Below are 22,479 nucleotides of genomic sequence, written 5' to 3' on the forward strand. Positions count from 1 at the left end.
TGACTTTCCTGCCGGGGAAAATACTTCCAAGAGGAAGCCCTGCTACAGGTGGGGTGCAAGGTGCTGCTATTTGTTCTTTTATGACCACTGTAATCACTGCAGTTGAGAAGAAACTCTGAAGGAAAGCCTCCTTCCTGACAAGGTCTAAGGGTGCACAAACACATTCAGAAGCAAAGGCAAAGATTCAGTAAATCACTGAATACGCGCCTGCACTTTAATGGTAGAGGTGCATGAAGAATGACAGGTCAGCCCTCAGCACCTCTGTACAGCTCACTGCTCCTGTGCTGCATCTCTGTCTTGACCATGTTCCACTGCTCTCTGTGCTCCTCTGCCTATCGCTTTCCAAAGTGTCTCCAGTAACAAGATGCCATCAAGTTCCAAAACAATAGTGAATGCAAAAAAAAGAGACATATGTTTTCACCTTCCTGATCAACAGCATATTGACACAGAATATAGAGAGAGTGTTGTTCAAAGTAAACCCACCTCTCCTTTCCCCAGAGCGCACAGTGTTCCAAGGCCACTGCTATATAATAAGGATTACTTTGATCAATCTCAGTTATGCTCGATTCATAGGCAAACACCTTTTCATATACATGTATTTATAAACTTGTAGAGACCTAAACAGCCCCTCATTCCATAAATTGGGTAAGGTATTGTCCTGGTTTCAGCTGAGGTAATTTTCTTTCTAATAGTTGATGTGTTTCCAGATTTAATATGAAATGAATGTCAATAAAGCATATTGTTTTAGTTGTTGCTGAGTGAAGTTTATACTAGTCAAGGGCTTTTTTCAGATTCCCATAGAAGCTGAGAAGGAACATAGACAGAACAATGAAATGGCCAATAGAATATTCCATACCATAGATGTCGATGTCATGCTCGGTATATAAAGGGGGGTTGGCTGGGGGGCAAAATCGATGACCTCTGCTCAGGTTGGGCTGGGTGACCAATTCACCGGGTGGTGACTGTGACTTGTGCCTTTTATATCCTTTTACCATTATTATTATTATTATTGTTATTGTTATTGTCCATTTCCATTATTTTTCCATTAAACTGTCTGTAACTCAGTCCACGAGGGCTTTTTTTTTCCTTCCTTTCTGGCAGCGGGGAAGAGGGGTGAGCAAGAAGAGGGTACCATCTACATGGTACTACTTGCTGGCTGGGGTTAAACCACGACAGGTAGGCACCATGGAACTGTGAAATTGACCTGATAGCTCTTTGCCACAAAAAGAAAGAGGCAGTCCCATTCCCCTTGCTCAGGATGCTCAGGGGTCCTAATATCCTTTTGACCCCACTGTGAACAGATTCAGTTCATCAAACTGGCATAAAAATAAACCAGTAAAAAAGGGATAGCAATAGTTTTCCGTCAGTTCAATGTGCTGTATCCAGTCACGCATGGCTCTGGCAAGTTAGAAGAGATGGTGGAAGAGAGAGAATAAGATAGGTGAAAAATGAAAAAAATTCAGAGGCTGTGAGCTGATGAGTCAGTTAAAACATACAGTGAAATCAGATGATTAGGCTTCAGGATGTTCACAAGGTGATTACTAACATTCTGTCTATGAGACATTTAATTCTTAGAATTTTTGAGTTAAAAAACTAATTTCTGTTGTGAATATTCTTTCCTAGTGGCAAGGTTCACTTTAGTGAATTCACAAAAATGATTTGGTGATCATTTCAGTGAAGATATATGCATCCATTTGAACATAATTGATCTAAAAATCATGCTGGAAAACTTGCCTACAATGTTTTGAAAGTATGTAGTGCCAGCCAGCCATAAAAATAACTTTCTGTATCTCTTCCTCGCATCTAATTTTGATCCAAGCCATGTTCAAAAGAAGCATGTGTAATTGAAGTAAATATGCAGCTAGATGCCAAGCTAGTACTGTCATTTATTATCTGATTTACACTGCAATCGCCCACTGCAAGATGCCTCTTAAAGCAAATGAATTCAAAGGACTAGATCTTTAGATGGCTGTCTATCAACATAGCTCCAAGCCTAGCCTAAAGATCTGAGTAGATGTCTCCCATCTCTTATTTACAATCACATATTTTTCCACTACAGGCTGACTTTTTTCCCAAAAATAAAGCTTTCTGTGGCAAATGGCAGACAGAAGGTGTTTTCAGAAGTACTTGAGTGACTGACATTCCCCTGGGTGTGTATGCATGGTAGAGATTTTCATGCACCCTGAGGGCCAAGAAGCTAGAACTGGCTAGTCTGTGTTATAGGGCTGTGCTTGGAGACTTGCACCATGGGAAGGAAGCTCCAGAGACGTCCATAGACCTGCGCTGTGCTGGGAGGTCTCACTCATCTGATGCCTGTTAAGGGAGAGTCGTCTGCCTCATACTCTGTTGTGTAGTGCAGTGCAGTGCTACTTGTAGTAACACTCCCAGTCATTCAGACATTGAAAATTATCCTTTTTCCCCAGATGTTCCACTTACAAACATTTTTCATAGTGCACATTTCAGTAAAGCTTTACCTGCTCTTCAATTTATTTCCTTGCTTAAATTAAGATTTTTTTCAGGTTAAAAAAAAAAAAAAAAGGAGACCTGTACACATACTTTTGTTAAAATCTTTTGAGCGAAATTCCAATGACTCATTCTGAACTTTATACAACATTAAAAAAATCAGTATTTATTTTCCTGCTCCTTTGGTCAGTCCGAGTAGATTCTGCCACAATAAATAGTCAAAGGAAACACTTTCCAAATGAAAACTGACATATTCTCCAGTCTCCTTTGACATACAACTGCTCGGTCACTTTCTGGCTGCACTTTTTCGAAACTCTCTTCATATGCTGCAGGGGTGGCCAGTAAGTGACTCTTGAGCTAAATGCAGCTGATGAATGGTTCAAGCAAGGCTCCTGGGCGGTGGCTGTGTGATGTGCCTGCTGACAGCTCCATAGTGTCTCTCTGACGGCTGAGGAAACTCTTAGAGGGAACAGGGTTTTTAGAGACTGACATTGCTATGTTTGCTAGGAGTCACCTACACATAACAGCCTTGCTCCACTGCTCAGATGAGCTTATATCTACCGATAACAATTTAAGATTTTCTTTTTCTGTGATTTTTGCATAAAAGTGCAAAAATATTTGCATAAGGATTGGAGGTTTCAGGCCAGTGTACTCCCTGTGCACGCTAAACCCAGTGAGTGTTCTGTGAGATTATACATCATAACATGTTATCCCATGGCATCATTAAGACAGCTAGTTTTAGTAACAATAACAGCAGATAACAAGGTTTTCATGCATATCCTAATCTTGCCATTTGTAACATCCACAGGTAGATACTAAAACTGAGGACTTCGAAACAGAGTCCAAAGGTCATTACATCAGATTAAGACTATGCCAAATTTCAGTCAGCTGGTAAAACTCAGAGTCCCCCATCTGAGTTTCTGTTATATCTGCCACACATATTAAGTGGGTCTGGGAATAACATCACAGAATGGTGAAGGTTGGAAGGAATGTCTGGAGGTCATTTGAGCAAACTGCATGCTCAAACAGGGTCATCTCAAGACAGTTGTGAACGACCATGTCAAGATGGCTTTTGAACACTTCCAAGGTTGAAGACTCCACAACAACCATGGGCAACCTGTTCCAGCACTTGGTCACCTTCACTGGGAAAAAATGTTTCCTGTTGTTCAGAGAGAACCTCCTGTGTTTCAGTTTGTGCCCATTGCTTCTGATCCTGTCACTGGGCATCACTGGAAAGAGCCTGGCTCCACCTTCTTTACACCTGCTCATCAGGGCAGACTGTTGATGTCTCTCTAGATAGCAGCACAACCCGCTGGTGCATCAGGCGTTCCTCTCAGTTTGGTGTTAGCAGTAAAATTCCTGAGGGTACACTCTGCTCCATCATCCAGATCATTAATGAAGACGTTGGTCAGGATTGGACCCAGTATTGACCCCTAGGGTACAATGTTCGTTACTGGCCTCCACCTAGACTCCATACCACTGATCACCACCCTCTGGGCCTGACCATTCAGGTGGTTTTCAATCCACCTCACTGTCTGCTCATCCAACCCATACTTCATCAGCTACTCTGCGAGGATTTTCTGGGAGACAGTGTCAAATGCCTTGCTGAAGTCAAGACAGGTAGTACCAATTGCTCTCCCCTCATCCACCAAGCCAGTCATCATAGAAGGTTATCAGGTTGGTGAAGTATGGATTCCTCTTTGGGAATTCATGCTGACTATTCCTGATCATCTTCATGTCCTTCAAAAGCATAGGAATGGTTTCCAGAACTAGCTGCTCCATCATCTTCTCAGGGATTGAAGTGAAACTGACAAGGCTGTAGTTCCCTGGGTCGACTTTCTTGCCCTTTTTGAAGACAGGAGTGACATATTCTTTCCTCCAGTCCTCAGGGACCTCTCCCAGTTGCCATGATCATTGGAAGATTACAAAGACTGGCCTTGCAATGGTATCTGCAAGCTCCCTCAAGACTCAGGGGCATCCCAACAGGACACATGTACTTATGTATGTCCAGTTTGCTTAAGTATTCCCTGGCTTGATCCCCTCCCATCAAGAGTAAGTCTTCCTTGATCCAGATTTTCCCACCAGCTTCCAGGACCTTGGGTTCCTGAAGGCTGATCTTACTAGTAAGGACTGAGGTGAAGAACACATTCAGTACCTCAGTCTTTTCATGTCCTCTATCAACAGTGCCCCTGCCCCATTTCACAGTGAGCCCACGTTTCCACTAGTCTTCCTTTTGATACATGTGTACTTGTAGATGCCCTTCTTGTTGCCTTTGATATTCCAAACTAGGGGTGGGCTTTGCCTTTCCTAACCGTATCTCTTTATGTTCAGACAGCATCTCTGTATTCCTCTCAGATTTCCCATACTTGCTTCCGCTTTCTGTATACTCTCTTCTTATGTTTGAGTTTTATCAGAATCTCCTTGTTCATCCAGGTAGGCCTCCTGGCATTTTTTCCTGACAACCTGCACATTGAGATAGACTGGTCTTGATCTTGGAGGAGGTGATCATTAGATATCAACCAGCTTTCTTGGACCCCTCTTGCCTCTGGGCCCTTATCCCATGGGACTCTTTGAAGTAGACCCACGAAGAGAGAAAAATCTGCTCTACTGAATCCCAAGGTTCTGACCTCATGTTTTGCCCTGTTCCCGGTTTTTTTATTACCCTGAACTCCACTATTTTACGGTCAATGCAGGCAAGGCTGCCTTTAACCTTTACATCTCCAATGATCCCTTTCTTGTTTGTGAGTACAAGGTCCAGCAGACCACGTCTCTTTATTGGCCCCTCTATCACTTGGATCAGGAAGTTGTCATCAGGAAACTCCTGGATTGCTTATGCCCTTCTGTATTATTCTTAAAGCAGGTATCAAGGTGGTTGAAGTTCCCCATGAGGATCAGGTCCTGTGAATGTGAGTCTGTTTTAAGTTGTCTCATCTATTTCTTCTTTCTGGTCAGGTGGCCAATAGCAGATATCCACTACCGTGTTACCTGCACTCATCTGCTTTTTAATCCTTACCCATAAGCTGTCAGTTGGCTCATCATCCATCCCCAAGCAGAGCTCCATGCATTTTAACTGTTCTCTCACATAAAGGGCAGATCTACCTCTTCATCTTCCCACCTTGTCCTTCCTAAAGAACTCGTGTCCCTCCACTGCACCACTCCAGTAACGTGAGCCATCCCACCACACCTCCACAGTCTCAGCAAGATCATAGCTCACAATAGCACGCATATCTCTAATTCCTTCCATTTGTCTCCCATGACACCCTTGATACCCAGCTAGCATGGAACACCCCATTTCTATGCCCCTATAGCATCTAAAACAGTGTGGTTATACGCATATTCCTTAATAGTAATGTTCCTTGCAGTGCTCTAAATCTAGATCAATGTCCAGAGGCAGCAGGGGATGCTTGTGGGCACAAGTAAAGCACAGCAAAGACTCTTCTGGGAGTTTAGCATAGATGATGGTGTTCCTGGGCACTGTCTTAATTTACTAATGTAGACATAGCCTCAGATTAATTTTAATCTGAATGAGGCAAAAGGGAAATTGCTGATTATTATTTTTAATTGTTTAAAAGACAATCAAGAGCATACAGGGTCTTATTGTTCTGAAGAAGACCAGCAGTAACACAACTTTGCCTTTCAGACACTTCTATTTATAGACATCCTCAGACTACGTGTTGTCTAACCCTCAGGACAACATAATCTCTTGTTTTGCATAGAGGCAACAATATTGTGGTGAGGAAATTTTTGTTGTGAGATAGTATTCACTTTAAAGATCAACATGTTTCTTTTAAGGTAGATAGGGAAATTAACACTGTGGTAAAGAAAAATATTGGCAGTTCTGTAGATTTATACTTGCTTAAGTCTTTTTCTTTTTTTTTTTAAATATATGTTATCTTTTCCTTCCCTGTCTCATCAGATTATAGACGCATAGTCTTCCCTCTGTTCATTTGTTGAAAGTAATACTAATTTATTTTCAGGTGAGTTTAGAGGATCCCTTTATGGTTACACTCCTAATCAAAACCCACTATTTAAGGCACAGATGAAGCAGCCATCTGTGTAGGACACAAAGCTCTAAGGGTGCCCATTCTTGCTTTGGCCTGTGTCAGAACTCTAGAAAGCTGACCTGGTTGCAGATTGGGTTATGAGAGGGCTTTCACTCAGGTCTCTGTCCCAAGGCTACTCCTTTCTCTTCTGTGTCTCTTCTCCCAGCCGGAACCTCAAGCTCTCAAAACATAATTTAGTCTATCCTGCTGAGAGACTTTGAATGGCTCTGTCGGTTGTTACCCATTTGTAAACCGTAAGGGGAACTATGTTGTTATTCTACCACCTGTGGACATAGTCCAACATAGATTATAAAAAATACCAGGAAAAAAATTGAGTTACTATGTCATTATACATCTGTAGATCCATATTAGCCCAGTGATGTAAATACTGTCTAATGTATGTATGAAGAACTTAGAACAGTCTTTGTTTAACCACCTGAGAGATCTGAGAGTGTGATGCTCAGCTGCCAAATTTGAGAACCATGCCAGGTCAGTAGACCTCATTTTTTAAATTTTTTTTTCTTTCTGCTTCTGCAGTCCTCATTGTGGTTGCAAAGTGGCTTAGCTTCAATGGAAAGGAAGAAGATGCTTCCACCCTAATTATTCCATTCAATGATTTGTTCCAAGTAATGATTTGCAACATTCCTTGAGTTTTTACTAGTAGAGAACATATTTTCATCCTATTATTTTGTATTATGGCCACTAGGGTATTGCATAGATAATCGGACCAAACCAGTGATCATGAATATGTCCATGATATTTCTGTTGTGTGCCAGGTTTAGAGCTGCTTGGCATCAGTGGCCTGTGTCTGAACACACCCACCGGAGTGACCTTCCAGGGGATTTTGGCATAGTAAGAGGCATGGCTTCTGAATCAAATATGGGATGAAGTGGTAACAAATCCTCAGACCCTCAGGATGATGGACATGCCTGTAGATATGCCCAGTAGCAAACATTTGAGCATTCAGCCAGGTTTTGCGGCTGAAATGGTCATAGATGCTCTTCTAGTTACCTAAGGAATTAAGTGGATCACTGAGGTTTATCAGGGACTGGATTGCACTCTAGACCCCAAATTCTGCCAACAGGCCATGTTGGGCAGCAAAGCACTTTCTGTATCTCGCTTCTATGCCCCATCACATATAAAGATTCAATAGCTTCTTGTAGGAGGAATAGAACTGCCTAATTCATTATCATTTCTGCCATTTTAAAAACAATTCTCAGTTTGAAAATCTCTCAGCCATGTTTCATAATATGAGAGGGGGTAACAACAAATGAACAAACAACGGAATGTCTTACTTTTTACTGGGTCCGGTTAAGGACCCTTATCTACTGGCAGCACTGAGCCACACATAATCTAGGATTTTAATGCTCCAGTACTCACCACGGTGCCTGAGCACCTCTAAGACAGCTGCAGTCAGTTGAGATGCTCTAGAAATCCGTCCCTGGATTTAAACGCAAGAAGCAAGTGACAAGGAATTGCCTCCAAGAAGGTCTTTTGAGCTGGAATGCACTTTCTTGACTGCTGTGCTACAACCAGAGTTTATTATCATTCACAGAGTAGCCTGCTCACCCTCTAGCATTCATTCAGGACATGACAGGGCAGAGGAAAGCAATATAGATAATTTGGTTGCATAGGAAAAATGATCCTTTCCTTCCTAAAAATAATCTTTCCTATTACAGGTATTTTTGTCCAATAAAATATCATATATATATTGTGAGCTGTGGGAAAGGATCATACATCAGTGTATGTACCCAACACAGAACCTTTTAATTGAAATTTTTACATGTGATCCTTTTCTCTCAAGTAAACTGGTAACATAAGCTGACTAGGATTTTATTATCTGGACCCCACTGCATGTGTTTTTTATTTCTGTAATGCAAATATTAGAGTCCAAATAGTAAGGACCTAAATCTACCTGACAGGAAGAGTTCTTGTAATGGGAAGGTTTTTCAGGTCCAAAGGAATTTAGTTTTTAAAAAAATTATTTCTTTGTGTGAGTATCACATTTTCGTTTGTTTTCCTTCCTACCTGCTTCTTTGGCTGTTTCAAAAAAAGCAGACAGGAAGATGACAGGAGTGCCACAGCTCCCTACTGTACGTGACTGTTTAACCTTAAGTCACCTCAGCTGTGAAAACTGTGGACGCAACTTTGAAAAAACATTTTGAATGTGACAGCAAAATTACTTTGTGATGTTTATACATTTTTCATAATGCTGTTCCCAGTAGAACTGATTCCTATATTTCTTACAGCAACAGTATGAAGAAGCAAGCTTTTAAAAGGATGGGGTTTTGCTGATGCTGCTTTCTCTGTGTCTAGTTAGCTAAGAGACTATGCTGTAGCTTAATGCAACACAGTAATAACAGTGATGCTTTAGGAATTCTCAAGAAGCAGAGGTGCATCTCCTTGTACATGGCTGCTCTCAGGGAGAAGGGCATGTATGCATGTGTGAGGGAGCACAAGAGCACTACGGCAGATGGAAATGGAGTAAGACAGCCAAGCAGAGGACTTAGACAATGTGCCACAGAGCTCAATAAATCTATACAGTTTCTTTATGCTCTACAAGGTCATAGATGACGCTGACACCAGTCTCCTAGCAACCCACTCTACTAACCTACTTTTGTCCCAATCACTAGAGAATGGGTTTAATGCTCTGAGCTGTGTTTCAACATGTGGAGGAAAGAATCAAATTGATGCTGGGTAACTGCTGATGTGCAAAATGTTAAAAAGCATTTTTCTGGTCTGTCTCCCCTCTACATTAGTTGCACACAGAAGGCTTCTTTAATAAAGAACAACAGCATTAAAGAATTCCTAAGTTTAACAGGAATACTAATTTAATTAGAAAATGTAGAACTATAATGCACAAATTCATGTATTTATTTAGGTAGGAGTCTAATACAAGCTCCCAGTTAAGAAGGAACTACCTCAAACAGGAGATACTTCTGATGTTAAAAAAGAAAAAAAAAAGGAAAAAAAAAAGCGGAGACTAAGAAATACAAAATTAAAAATTACCTGAATGCAACATGGTTTTATTTGGTTTTAGATCATGTAATCGATTAGTTAAAAACTCTTAGACAGCCACAGTAATTATTAAAAAGTCTGCATTTGGAATACCTACTGTATAAAACTTTCTTCGATATACAGAAAACAAAGTCTTTAGGTAACAATAACTCACAACCATAACCATATGGAGTGAACTCTCCTGTAGCTTATGAGTAACATGCAAATGGTGGATAGGACACACCTACATTTTCTTGAAGTAATGATGCATCGGTGTTTTCTTCAAAAATTGTACACAGTCCTATGCTAAAACACATGTCAAATGATACAGTAAAGTAAATCACACAAAACAAATAATTCATTCAATGAATTTACCTTTTGTCTGCTTGAGGAATGCTCCAAATTCTAACTAACCATACTTTGTATTTATATGATAATTTCTTACCATTTTATTCATCTGATTTCCTGTTTCTGATGCACAAGTTTCATTCTTCAGTTGTTAGCTGCAGATATTTATAAGAATCAGGTGAAACTGCTTTTCCGTGCTTTGATAATAGGTATTTTCAGCCTGCCATAAGACATAAGATTTGAAAAAAGACCAAACCTCTTCATTTTACAAGTAGCAAGTGAATATTTTCACAACACTTGTACTGTATAAAATTCAGCTCTGCTGTATATTCAGTAGGACTTTCATTTCAGACAGATGTCGCAATAGACAAGGGAGATATGCCATTGCTTCCCCTTATTCAACAAAACTTGGAGGTTTTTACATCTAAAAAAAACCCCATGCTAACATTTTCCCTGCCCACTGCCAGAAAAACATTACTGTTCTGTTGATTGTGTCACTGGATCAAAGACTACTGAATATTATAGTGATCTTCCTGAGGGACACTTACTGAGCCAGGATGGAGGTTTTCAATTGCACTAACACAGCACTGGTCTCCTGTACCTTTCCCCTGGCCTCTATGAAAGGCACTACCATTACCAAGAGATAACCAGTTCCTTACTGCTAAACACAGTAATTACCCAGACCTTGGCTGTCACCTATCAGCACACACTGCAGACTAGGGCATATAAGCAGCAAGAATTAAAAGATTACCAGATCATAAACCACGTATGTGCTGCCCTGGCTCCTGAGTGAAGTGAATATATCACGAAGATTCTCCTAAACTGTTTTGACTGTCAGTGGCATTGGGAGGCCACAACAAAACCAAGGGTCACCAGCCTAGTAGAAAAATCAATTCATAGCTCTTTCACATATAGGATTTGGAGAGCGGAGAACCATGCAGATTGCCAGTGCAGTAACCCCCTTATAGTGGGGTATGGCCCCTCTGGATTACTTTGCCTCAGCAATGCAGAACACTCCTTACATGGGAAGAGTCTGAGCCAACATAAAAAAATCCCGTCACTTCCATTTTTACCCTGAAGCACACTTACACTAGCAGTTGCTTTTGTTGCTTGAGGTGTGTTTTCCCAGCTTGCCCAGCCAGTTTGTCATTCATAATCTCAGAATGACAAGATTGAGTACATTGGAAGAGAGCTTTGGAAGTCTCCAGCCCAGTCTCCTGCTCAGAGCAGGAGAGATGAAGAACAGGTTTTTCAGGGTCTTGTCCAGTCAGGTTTTGAGTATCCCAAAGGGCAGACATTTCACAGCCTCCCTGGAAGCCTCTTCCAGTGTTAGACTATCGTCATAGTGATTTTTTTTTTTTTCGCCTTACGAGTAGTAGAAGTTTCCCATGTTGCAACTTAATGGAAAAGTCTCAGTTCATGCTGAGGACTGATGAGTTCCACTACTTCAGGAAATTTGCTAGAAGTGACAGCTACCTCCACACAGGATACACGTGTGGGTGCTCCTGTTTAGTGGTAGTGGGAAAATACCAACTGATTGAAAGCTGAGCCTGAGCAGGGCTGAGTCATGTTATTTAAGTGGTTTCCCAAGTAACAAAGGGAGATTTGGGAGACTTGTTAAGTCTTTGTACATGATTAAAAAAACAAACCCCCCCCCAAAAAAAATCCAACCCCAAACAACAAAACACAAAAATCAACAACCAAAAAAGTCCCTGGTAAATATTCTACAGCAACTTGCAGAAAAAAAGCAAAAACTAAGCCTTAATGAATGCAGGTGGCAGTGCAGCCCTGAGAAAAAGCAAGGCAAAGGGGTCCTGGGCAGAGTTAGAGTTCAAAACAGCCTTGACACAATCTCCTCTCACTTAATTCTAGAAAACAAGATGGTTTAGACATTCACCATTAAGTAAACAGAACTGTACCAAACAATGCATTCAGTTCGCACCCCCAGTCTCTCCCGCATGACTCCGGTCTCATTCAGCTCCTTACGCCTCAAGGGACTGCACTGCACAGCCTTTTCTTTAACACAGTCTGGTGATGTTAAAATACTTACCACTGTTACTCTAATATCTTGCTTTCTGTGTTATTTTAGCTTCCAAAGCTTAGGCTTTCAGTCCTACAGGCATTTGACTTGGCTTCTTTAGATTTATTTTCAAACAGTACAATCATTTAGACTAATAATATCTATATATTAGCCAACTGTACATTACTGAATGCATGCAGGAAAACAAATGTCTTTTTAAACCAAAAGACTGAAAGTAGGAAGTTTCACTTACTCTCAGCTTAGTTACTGTGCACTTTTGTATCAGTAAGGTCCAGCTGCACTCAGTGCAAATACAAACTGTACAAATATCTTGACTTTTCTCACACGCTAGCCCCTTTCTGTATTGTTGTGTCTGAGAAGTGGGCACAATTGTAAATATGTAAGCATGAGAAAATAGGATGTCTGTCGGGGCAGCTAACGGAAAAGTACAAGTATGCAAGAAACTCGAAGGCATGCCGACCTTGCAGATCTGAGACAAATAACTCTGAGGAGCCAGGGAACAACTGGCCTTGCAGGTCTGAGATAAATAACCTTGAAGAAGTAGGGAGTTAAGCAACAAGTTATCACTGTAGCTTTTAGCACATTCCAAAACTGTAGCTTCTAGCATGTAGCGGAACCGCAAGTAGGAGGGATTATTGTAATGAAACATTTAGAGCTAAGCCAATTAGAAATGATAGAATTTGTGTAATTTATGTAACTGTTAAGTAGCTGTATAAAAAGCTTTCCGACGCGTCTAATAAACGTACATCTTGCTTGCATCAAGCAGCGTCCCATCTCTCAATCGTGGCAAATATCTTCTGAAATTACGGGAGAAGTCTCTTTCCACAGGATCCTCTCATTGTAAACTAAAACAATACTTTAAAGAGCCTGTAGAATTTGTTGCCTAAACTCCAATCCTACCCACCATTTTTTCAACACTCGGTATATTCATTTGCATACACTGGTTTAATAAAAATTGATTATGGTACTGTGAGTATAATTTTGATTCCAGTTAAACTGACACACATGCAGGGTAACTAATTCATTAGCCCTCACTACTGTGACTGAGATCATAATCTGTGTGTATGTTAAAAGATACTAACATTCTCAGTTTGTAGAGTCAATCCTTATGTAAGTAATAAGCAATATACTGGAGCGGGAACAACCTTACCTAGAAATCAATGAAAGAAAACTTTTTAACAGTATGTCTGCTGTATGTCTACTTTAGGTATATGTGCATTTCTGTATATATCCCTATATACGTATGGATATAAAAAAACAGGTATGTGGGTGCATATCCCACCTCTTTGTGTAGATCAAGTGGCAGACAGGCAAGCATGTTTCTCAATGAAAACAGGCTAAACTATCCCCATTTATCTCCCTATATATTTGTAATAAGCAGAGAACATACACTTAAGGAAGTACAGGTCAGCTGGCTTGTAATAACTCCTTATACAGATGCAGTTAGATGAACACTTAGAAGGAAAGGCTAAAGAAAATTGGTTTGTGTGTTAATGGGCGGAAGAGCTATATTCCACAAAACAATGGGATGTAGAAGATTAGCTGTACCTATGTCTGCCATGCCTTGCCTTTAGATACACATACTGTAGGTGCTAAAATGAAACAAAGCTGTTACCATCACTTATAAAACTCTGACACCTTTTTTGATCCTCAAGGAAGACAATAGGTTAATAGTTAGATTTCACCTCTTCTGAGACTGAGAAGAGGAAGCCAGTTTCCAGTGTTTAAAGGAATTGAGTGGCTGGTGCAAGAGATAAGCAATCCTCACAAAAGCACTGCCAATTGTTTATTATGCCTTCTGTAGCTGTGAAAGGGATCCTCCTTGGAAGCATAGAATAAGAATCCTTTAGGTAGTCTTGGTAACAGCTTGAATATCTTTCTCACAATTGTTATCACTTTCCTTTTCTCTTTTTATCACCTGAGCTCTGATGCTTTCGGAGGGCAGCACTTTCCGCACATCAGTTTACCTGTGATAGGAGGGATAATGCGGATAAAATAGGAATTCAAATGCATCTGCAACTATTTTTAAAATCCAAAACTTTCCTGTAGAGCTGAGTATCTCTGAGAGTGTTATCTAAATATTAGCTAAAATAAAATAAACCTCCAACTGTGTTTATACCCTCTCACTTCTTGGTTTCTGCAAATGTTAGAGAAAGCAATTTCTCTGGGAAGAATATCTATGAAGAAAAACTAATTTTAAAGAAATATTAGAGGTATTTTCTTAAACTAGTCTGTTGTTCTTTTAATCACTGTACCTACATTGAATAATGAGCCTAAAAATTCCTATTCCTATTCAAACTAATGCACAGTCTTAGCAGTGCGGAGAATTTAATGTAAGCATCTCAAACAAGTTGGCAAATAGTAATTAATTTAAACTTGCTATACAGTCAATAGTTCCTGTCATATAGTTTAACAGTAAGTGACTCCAGGACATGATTTAGTTAAACTCTGAGAAGTTTCTGTAAAACGAATCATGTTCCTCCATCTGTGAGCCAAAACCAGAAGTCCATCCTTCCAAACAGCAGTGCTGAACTTCACTTGACAGTCCCTCAGAATATCCTATCATATAGTAGGAAAATAGTACTAAAATATTATACAATTTTCAGATAAATCTAAAGACAACACCTTTCCCAGTAATTTAAACTAGCAGTAGAGTATGGATCAAAATTCCTTTTGCCCAATTATCCATTATATGTCTAACCAAGAGCAACACACATCTGTGAACATACACACAGCTGCCTACAAATATACATGACTGCATAAACACACACATTATACACAATATCCATTAATGGAAAGCATGTCTATGTACACAACTATCTATACATCTCAGTAAGAATCTTTACTCAGTAAGGAATTTGCACACATGGAAAAAATCCTTCTGTAAATTCTGTGCTACCAGGATGAAGAGGCAGACAAAATATTCTATAAAGAGCTGAGAGAAATCTCACAATCACTATCCCTTGTTCTCATGGGGAACTTCAACTCACCAGAAGTCTGCTGGAAGTACAATACAGAGAGGAAACAGTCTAGAAGGTTCCTGGAGTGTGTAAAAGATAACTGCCTGACACAGCTAACTAGGGAAGGTGCCCTGCTGGACCTGCTACTAGTGAACAGAGAAGGACTTGTGGGTGATGTGACGGTTGGAGGACATCTTGGGCACAGTGACCACAAAATGGTAAGAGTTTTTGATTCTTGGAGAATTAAGGAGAGGGATCAGCAGAACTGCTACTTTGGACTTCCAGAGGGCAGACTTCGGCCTATTTAGGAGCCTGCTTGACAGAGTCCCTTGGGAGGCAGTCCTGAAGGACAAAGGAGAACAGGAAGGCTGGAAATTCTTCAAGAAGGAAATCCTAAAGACACAGAGCAGGCCATCTCCATGGGCTAAAAGACAAGCTAGAAGGTAAGACAACTGGCCTGGCCAAACAGAGAGCTTTGGCTGGAACTCAGGGGAGTTGAATTCAGTTGGCTACCAGTCACAAGTCGTGTTCCCTAGGGATCAGTATTTGGGCCAGTTCTATTTAATATCTTCATCAACAATCTGGACAAGGGGATCAAGTGCACCCTCAGTAAATTTGCAGATGACACCAAGTTGGGTGGGAGTGTTGATCAGCTTGAGGGTAGGAAGGCTCTGCAGAGGGATCTGGACAGGATGGATCGATGGGCCGAAGCCAATGGTACAAGGTTCAACAAGGCCAAGTGCCGGGTCCTGCACTTGAATCACAACAACCCCATGCAGTCTTACAGGCTTGGGGAAGAGTGGCTGGAGAGCTGCCTGGTGGGGAAAGGACCTGGAGGTGTTGGTCGACAGCTGCCTGAATACAAGCTGGTGGTGTGCCCAGGTGACCAAGAAGGCCAACAGCATCCTGGCTTGTATCAGAAATAGTGTGGTCAGCAGGACTAGGGAAATGATAGTGCCTCTGTACTCAGCACTGGTGAGGCCGCACCTTGAATACTGTGTTCAGTTTTGGCCCGCTCACTACAAGAAAGACATTGAGGTGCTGCAGCACATCCAAAGAAGGGCAACAAAGCTGGTGAAGGGTCTAGAGCACAAGTCTTATGAGGAGTGGCTGAGGGAACTAGGGTTGTTTAATCTAGAGAAAAGGAGGCTTAGGGGAGACCTTATTGCTCTCTACGACTACCTGAAAGCAGGTTGTAGTGAGGTGGGGGTTTGTCTCTCCTCCCAAGTAACAAGCAATAGGACGAGAAGAAACAGCTTCAAGTAGCGCCAGGGGAGATTTAGGTTGGATATTAGGAAAAAAATCATCACTGAAAGGGTTGTCAATCATTGGAACAGGCTGCCAAGGGAAGTGGTTTTGTCAGCTTCCCTGAAGATATTTAAAAGAAGTGTAGATGTGGCACTTAGGGACATGGTGGTGCCACAGTGATGGACTTGGCAGTGTTAGGTTTATGGTTGGACTTGATGATCTTAAAGGTTTTCTCCAATCTAAATGATTCACTGATTCTATATATTACCATTTTTCCACTTCATGCAACTAGTCCATTAAGCATTTCTGGTATAATTATTTTTATTTTTTTACAGGTATATTATATTAATACTTGACTGAAAACTAAGTATACTGGCATTCAATTAGTGTGCGTGTACTTAGAACAACACAAATATCTGAAATATAATGAGCAGATGAATTTGAGGAGGAGGGGAGCTCATGAAATTGACAATCTGCAGTGTGTGCATGCATGTGTGTTGCTTTTATAAGATAAGAGTACCCCAAGATAATATTTTATATAATGTAGTAGCTTGGGAAAGGTGATTAAGATCCCAATGGCTACTCTGGCTCTATATCCTCAACACACACATGGTGTTATCTAACTCACTCAGAAAAAAGAAAGAAAAGAAAAAGCAAAGCTGTGTGTAGAAAGTTAAGCTTGATCTTGATCTATAACCCAAATTAACTTTGGGGTGTGTTGATTTTTTTTCTAATATTCACAGGAGTGTCCAGGGTAAGTGAAGTTCTGCATGACTGAGCACAAACCTTGGATTTTGCTCAGCTGTTAAAGCACCATCTGCAGGTGGGAGGTATGGCCAAACAACAGCATGTTTTCATCACCACCCCATTCTATCTGCCCAATATGCTGCAAAATTGGAAATTCCTTACTCTTTAACTACTGAGAAAGTGGAAACTATCTTGATGCTATAAGAAATTATTATTTATTCCTTTTTGTATTGCAAGTGTGCTTGTTAACTTAAAAATGTAAAATTATGGCATAAACTGAGGCTTTACTTAATTGAATTATATCCATGCAAATCACGGTTAAAGGTGAATTATTATGCTCATTTTCGTCTTTTGAGTTGGTTTAACCAAGACAATTTAAAACCATATCTTTAGTCAAGCCAAGACACCAATAAAGCCTGAGTTCATAATGTGTTGACTATATGCTTTCCATGTAATTACCATACTGTTTCTTGCTTTTAGTGTTTTGCTAAATCTTCACAAATATCACCTTTTTGAGGTAAGAATAAATAAACAATAAACCTAGAAAAATAATGAACCAAAGAAATTCAACCTTAGGATGACTCATTGCTATTGTGAATATTACACCTAGATAGCCATCTTAAATATTCAGATAATTTTAAACAGCATCCTAACATGATCTCCCATGTCCAAATTGCCTGCAGGTGGTATTTCAGCAGATGAGTAAAACCCAAGATTTGTGCTCAGCTATGTCGGACTTGCACTTCAATTCTGGCCACTCATTCCTATGACAATTAGAAGAAATTAGTCTATGGAGTAAGTGTGGAGTCTATCATCTCCACAGACATTCAGTAGTGGATGGTTGCTCCAGAGCTCTACCCATTCTAATAATTATTTTATATTAGATTGTAAAATATTTCAAACCGAACAAAAACATGTTTTTAGAATGAAAATCACTGGAAAAGTTTTGTCTGTCAAAATTTGTTTTTCAATTAAGATCTTGTCAATTTTCTTACCAGCAAGGTCTCATTTTCCTCAAGAAACCATGAATCATTGTGTAAAGATGTGTTAACTTCAAAAAGGGGGACTAGTGCAGCATGGTCCTCATGGTCCTCAGTCCCCTCATACTGACGCATAAATGTTGCTTCTGGCCCATGAACAAGAAGTTTATTCCCTGGTGCTGTTTAACATCTTTGTCAGCAGCAAGGACAGTATGAGTGAGTGTACCCTCAGCAAGTTTGTCAACGACACCAAGTTGTGTGGCGTGGTTGACACACTGGAAGGAAGGGATGCCAGCCAGAGGGACCTGAACAAGGCCAAGTGCAAGGTCTTGCACCTGGGTCAGTGCAATCCCAAGCACAAATATAAGCTAGGCAGAGAATGGCTTGAGGGCAGCCCTGAGGAGAAGGACTTGGGGGAGCTGGTGGACGAGAAACTCAACGTAAGCCGGCAACGCGCACTTGCAGCCCAGAAAGCCAACTGTATCCTGGGCTACATCAAAAGAAATATGGCCAGCAGGGCAAGGGATGTGATTCTGCCCCTCTACTCTGTTCTCAAGAAACATCACCTGGAGTACTGAATTCTGGAGCCCCCAACAGAAGACCTGTTGGAGTGAGTCCAGAGGAGGGCCATGAAGATGATCAGAGGGCTGGAGCACCTCTCCTATGAAGACAGGCTGAAGACAAGTTGGGGTTGTTCAGCCTGGGGCAGATAAGGCTGCAGGGAGACCTTATTGCAGCCTTTCAATACGTAAAGGCAGCCTACAGGAAAGATGAGGAGGTATTCTTTATCAGGGAGCCTGGTGACAGGACAAGAGGTAAGAATTTTAAACTGAAAGAGAGTAGGTTTAGATTAGATATAAGGAAGAAATTCTTTACTGTCAGGGCAGTAGGCCCTGGCATAGGTTGCCCAGAGAAGTCGTGGATGCCCCATTCCTGACCCCGGAAGGCTAGGTTGGATGGGGCTTTGAGCAACCTGGTCTAGTGGGAGGTGTTCCTGCCCATGGCAGGGGGTTGGAACTAGATGATCTTTAAGGTCCCTTCCAACCCAAACCATTCTGTGATTCTATGATTCTATGTTGGGATGGGCTGTGAAGACCAATGTGGCCCTTTAGAGCTGGCTCTGATCTTTCTGACACATCACGCATTGCAGACATATGTTATGTGACTAGCTAATTTCGAGTTAGGAAAAATCAAATGCAGAATTATAGTTTAAGTTGCACTCATTTATCTGCTGAATTCAAGAGGGCATAGCTGATGGTACCCTGTTAATCTGGTAATTCTTGTACAAATGATTTCTGTAGCAAGACCCTTTTGCTGAATACCATGCTAATGCCTAAATCAGCCTTTTCTTGAAGATATCAAGCATGCTGTACTGGTAATACACAGGAATGAAAATACACAATTTAACAATATATGCAGTACAAAATGTCACATCTTAATGTGAATTGGAACAGATCCTCAAAATGTCCTTGGCAATTCAATGCACAAAACCCCATAATATTATGGTGCCAAGTCAGGGACAATTTTGGCTGTGTATTCTATTTTCAATGATTCACACATGTTGGTCTCCTCAGATACTTCAAAGCAATCATGAATTAGATGTCAAACTACATTATATATGAGGTCAATGCATAGAAACTATTTTTTAGATGCAGACTACCAAAATAATCAAATAAGTTGCTAGAAGTTTTTAAATACCATGTTTGCTAGATTGTTTTTTAAATTGTTTGCAAATTCAAATCAATTTTGCTATTAAATCTGGACCCACACTGGGAAAAATATATGAAATAATCAAAATATTTGACATTCTAAATGTACCATTTTTTGTTTCACTGAGAAATTTCACTAGGTTTTATTTTAAGTGTAAAAACACACCAAAACTAGACAAAAGGTTTTGTATATCCTGATGTTATTGTTTCACTTGTATGCTTCCCAAGGTGGAGGGAGTAATCTTCAGTTGGCACAATATTACTTTTTTTTGACATTTCTGGTTCAAGCCAGAAAATCAAATACCTGCATAATTACTTCTGGCTGGTATTTTCCTTTACTCTTATATATTTATTCATATATGAACAAAAAATGACTGGGTTTTTTGGTTTCACTTTGGATCTTGAAATAGATAGAGAAATGACCTAAAAAACACTTGGGAAACAGAACTTCTAAACAACAGAAGTTTCAAAACAGTTATGGTATCCTCACTTGGATATTTAAAACCTGAGTGCTTTCTGCTTCTATAGTATAGCTTCCTACTGTGACCATCCTCTCCACTAAGCAACTGAGGAAGCCCCAGCAGCTCATTTTAACTTTGTTCAGATTTATTTAGTGAGAATCTGTTGCACTGCACATGTGAATAAGCACTGTGTTGCCAAATGTCTGTATTGTGCTCCAGCCTCTCACAGAACTTTTGGGACTAAGTTGTGAGGCTTTATAAAGTTGTCAGAAAAACGGTAAGGTGATTCTGGATATAATGTAGATAATCATGAGTGTCCTGGTTCCGGTGGGGATAGGGTTAACTTTTCCTGGTATTCCATGCCATGTGAGCCACGCCCACCCTGAGCTGCCGGGGGAGGGGGCAGGAAGTTGCTGCTTAAAAGCGGGCTGGGGCGTCCTGGGTCCGGCTGGCGAGCGGCCGGCGGGGAGCGGCGGTTGCGTAATCGTGTTTGTATATTCCCGTGGTGGTGGTGGTGGTGGTGGTGGTGGTGGTGGTGGTGGTGGTGGTGGTGGTGGTGGTGGTGGTGGTGGTGGTGGTGGTGGTGTTTGTGTTTGCCTGTTCCCTTTGCTGTCCTGTTAAACTGCCTTTGTCTCAACCCAAGAGTCTTGCCTTTTCTTACGATTCTTCCTGTATTAGGAAGGCGCGATCGAGCGGCACGTGGTTCTTTGTTGCCGTCTGAGGCTAAACCACGACAATGAGACAGAATTATATTCCTCTGAAAGTGATTTTGGTATTTCCAATTCTTTTCTGAAGTTGAAGATCTCATTAGTTTCTGGGCTTGAAGAAGGATGTTTTCTTTTCTGTTTGGTCCTCTTCAGATCCTTCTTGCAAGCAATATAAATAGGAACCAGTTCCATTCCAACACTGGTTTCTCTGACTGGTAATAAGTAAGCAACTTGACAGCAAATAAGCTTAGGTAGTGTAAGTAGAGAATTTGCAAACACAAAGCTCCAGACAATTCTGGAGAAAGATTTTCTACCAAGTTGGGGAACTTTCAGGCATTTAAAGTTACCACTTTCAGGTTCTGTTTTTAACCCTGTTCTGTATATAACAGTGATTTGTTTTCAAGAAGGGTACCACTCCAGTGACAGCAGTAGTGGCAGAATCATGCCCTTTTATCTGTGATTATTTTAGCTTGCAGCATGAGCATGAAAATTGCCCGAGAAAAAATAGCTTTTTTTTTTTTTTGCTATTTCAGAGATTTTTCAGGATGACAGCAAAAATCAGATACCATTGTAGGAGAATGAACAGAAATCAGGTTCATAAGCAGAATATGGCAGTTCTCAGCCTGCACTCTTCTCAGTAAAACATCAGTAATGACTTCAGGGTTGATACAAACCCCTGGGAAAGATATATAGCATCAAAGCAGGTGGTAGTTCAGTCTTTAAAGAATTGACTGCCTTTGGTGATTTTGAAGAATACTTTGATGATGATAAATATCCAGCACACTCAAAGATTCATCAGTTGTTGGATATAGTTTAACTTATTTAAAAAAAAAAAAACACAAAACACCTTTCTGCATATCTTACAGAAATGGCTTTTTGTTAATAGACAATCTTTGTTGTAACCACATGCTTTAAACTTTGCTCAAAGAGAGTGCCAACAGATAACATAACTGAGAATTAAAAATAAAAACAGAGACAGAGTTTTAGAACAAATATCTATTTAGCATTATATAGAGAAAAAACCTTATTTGATATTAAACCTTGTCTGTGCAGGCTTAATTTAACCGATTCTACGTGAATTAGTCCCAATGTCGATACCTTAAAGGTCCATTTAAAAGTGATTTTTCAAGTTTAAAATGATTAGAAGTTTATCTTGATTAGGCATAGGGTTGATTTTAGTCAAATTAAGATATTCTTGAGGCAAAATAAAACTGTTCAGAAAAGAGTTCAATTAAGTCGGTTTAAAAACAGATTTAAAGCCACCTCAAAATAGATATAAGCCACAGACAGGTTTAAAGCCACCACATAACAGATCTGTAAGCAGAGAGGTTACCAAATAAGTCAATGTTACCATTTGGGCAGAAATATATTGCCAGATATTCCAGGAGATATCTCATACATACCAAGAATTTCATAACATATTCTCCCTGTTTGCAGAAGCAACTTGCGTTTATGCACAGAGGTTCCACATTTTAAATGCAAGCGCTGTATTTTGTTCGCATAGCAGAGCCATTGTGCTATAGCTGCCTAAGAGTTTAATCTAAAGTCTACTATAACCAGTTGAAGCCTCTCCCCACACTTCCAGGATCTTCTGGGTCAGGCCTTCAGCCTCATAAAAGGAAAATATTCTGCTTCTGGAGGAGTGATAAGGTATAAAATTAGTTTGATCATTTTTTTTGCCTCAGATCTTTAAAAAAACCACTAAGTTGAATGAAAACCCAATAAAATAAAAAATAATCTTCACAAAGCTTTGGAAAGTCTTTAGGTAAAACAAA

This window comes from Larus michahellis, chromosome Z (assembly GCF_964199755.1).
Source record: "Larus michahellis chromosome Z, bLarMic1.1, whole genome shotgun sequence".
In the NCBI taxonomy this organism is placed as follows: Eukaryota; Metazoa; Chordata; class Aves; order Charadriiformes; family Laridae; genus Larus; species Larus michahellis.